Source organism: Staurois parvus, unplaced genomic scaffold (assembly GCF_062004578.1).
Source record: "Staurois parvus isolate SC_StPar_1 unplaced genomic scaffold, SC_StPar_1.0 ptg001463l, whole genome shotgun sequence".
Lineage (NCBI taxonomy): Eukaryota > Metazoa > Chordata > Amphibia > Anura > Ranidae > Staurois > Staurois parvus.
This window is the reverse complement of record NW_028319259.1, coordinates 771,577-774,009: the sequence shown is the minus strand read 5'-3', so window position 1 is coordinate 774,009 and position 2,433 is coordinate 771,577. Positions and strand designations below refer to the sequence as shown.

General features: G+C 48.9%; 1 non-coding gene across 1 annotated transcript; it reads right to left on the bottom strand.

Moving 5' to 3' along the window:
• Positions 1-788: 788 nt before the first annotated feature.
• On the bottom strand, positions 789-860 carry TRNAG-UCC (transfer RNA glycine (anticodon UCC)). The gene has a single exon. It is a non-coding gene; the product is annotated as a tRNA-Gly (tRNA).
• Positions 861-2,433: the final 1,573 nt, after the last annotated feature.

The following is a 2,433-nucleotide window of genomic DNA, read 5'->3' as shown; positions in this document are numbered from 1 at the left end:
ATGCAGGCAGATCATGGCTGGTGGAAGGAACCAGCTGGGTGCTTTACAGAGCTTCCTGAAAACATCACAGCACCCGGCCTCAGTACTCCTCTGAAGAGCCCTGATGTAACCAATGGGCTAGCTTGTGGGAGGAGTTATGCAAGAAATCATCGCAATCCCCTGAGTGGTGGCCATCAGTCTGGAGGAGTGGGCGTTTCTAGGAAGGCAACATTTGCATACATGCTGACCTAGGTGCCGCCCTCATGTGATGCTGAGCCTCCACGATTGGTGGAACTGAAATCCAGTGAATGAAAGGGCGGGGCCAAGGACAGTCAGACTGAGGAGGAAAGTGATAAATGATGCTGGACGTCCTCTAGCCAGGAAAGCAGACGGAGCTCTATCTGACTTGCTGCAGCTTCTAATGCACATTGTGAGAAGCTCACAGTGTGCAGTGAAATCAGAGTAAGCCATTTTACTACAGGAGAGGAGTCGGTACAACTGTGCAAGACTGGAAGGGGGCCGGAGGGGGGATTTATTGTACCGTCATTGGTTATAATGTATGAGAAATCTACGTTTTGTTGTATTTGCTTCTCACCTACAAATAAAATATATATATTATTTCCATTTCTAATCCTATTATTGCCATTATTATTCGGATTATTATCATTATAAATATTATTTCTGTTATTAATATTATTATCATGATAGTTGTCGATATTGTTGGAATTATTATTATCATTGCTATAAATAATATTAGTATCAGAATTATCACGCCAATACTAAGGAGGCGAAGCAGCCATGTTGGATATTGCGTTGGCTGGGAATCGAACCCAGGTCAGCTGCTTGGAAAGCAGCCATGCTAACCACTACACCACCAACGCAAGGTTGCATGTTTTTGAAGTGTGGGAGGAAACCGGAGTACCCGGAGGAAACCCACGCAGGCACAGGGAGAACATGCAAACTCCATGCAGATAGGGTCCTGGTCAGGATTTCAACCAAGGACCCCAGTGCTGCAAGGCTAACCAATAAGCCTCTGTGCTGCCCATATTTTGGCCTCTGATGTATAAGGCCCGCCCCCGCGGAGCGGGGTAAATCAGTGATGTCCAGTAGAGATTAGAGATGATGTCTTCAGCTGTACATTATTGGCTGGACGGGTTCGGGGATGTCGTCCATCTTATTTCCCACATGAGTGTCCTGTCTGTGAACATGAGGAGAACTCTTTGTGTGAGATGTTGGTCTGTGGAGCGGCCATGTGAAGAACGCTTCGTGCTCATGTCTTCTGATGGTGAAGGTCTCCTCTGTGCCCCCAACCTGACCCTTAGACAACCTCATATAGGACGTCGCTGGTAGTCAGAGTTCTCATTGGCCCCAGCAGAAAAGGCCTCAAGCTGGGATGACTCCTCCCACTTCTGAAGCCAAGAAGCGTTCCTGTCGTTTCTCTGAGACTTCAGCCTCCAAGGCCAGACTTAAGCCAGGGGCCCAGTTCAGTCACAATCCTGGGGCCCCTAATACCCCAAACCTACAAATTCTATTAAACATCCTAGGGGGAAGCCGCCATTTCCCAAAGTAGAGGGACATCTGTTGGCCTTTGGGGTCACCTGTTCAGGGTCAGCAAACATCTCAGATGCTCCGGTAAGAAACGTGGTGTCCAGAGGCTACAGGCTGGAGTTCCACTCCCTGCCCCCACCCCGCTTCGTGTTGCCTTTGTCCCCGCATAGACTACTGGTCCTCCATGCTGCTCCTGCACATCTTTTTGTTCTTTTTTATTTGATGGCTTTCCAACTAACTGCACCCGTGCAGCTTAGTACAGAATTTCATCAATGTCAGGATGACTGAACTCCCACGCCTGCGTGAGATTGAAGTCACCTTGGCCCAGCCAATTCAATTGGCTGGAGATTAGTACCCAAGAGCCGCCTGGCTGAAGATGTCAGTGGCTGGTGGGGAGCTCCGGTACACCTCAGCACTGGAGCCAAGAAAAGAACAGTTCTGCTTTAAGACCAATGGAGGACCTTTTTGGTTGGTCTTCGCTTCTTCCGTCGCTGCAATAATTTCTGTAGGATATAACGGGCGGTATCGCTAGGAATTGCTCCTCTGGATTGGACACTGGGATGGACAGTCATGGTTGTCCATTCTCGCCTATTGCCAGAACTCGATCGTAGGATCATGTCTTTTGTTGGAAAGACGCCAGAAGTCGTTGATGGTAAAGTGTTATCTAATGCTGGAAAGAGTAAACCTCTTGTTGATGTGCTGGAAGGGTGACCACGGATGGGATCCCTAGGAGGTGCAACGCTGGGAATGGGAACGTCAGTATGATCCGTAGGGCTGTCCACATTTTCATTTTTTGGTGGGATGGTGTCACTCTCTGGTGGATTAAGCTCGCGGTGCCTGAACCCCTTGGTTGGCCTGCGCCTTTTCATTTGCCGGCATAAATCCTTTAGGCGAGCGCAGATGGGA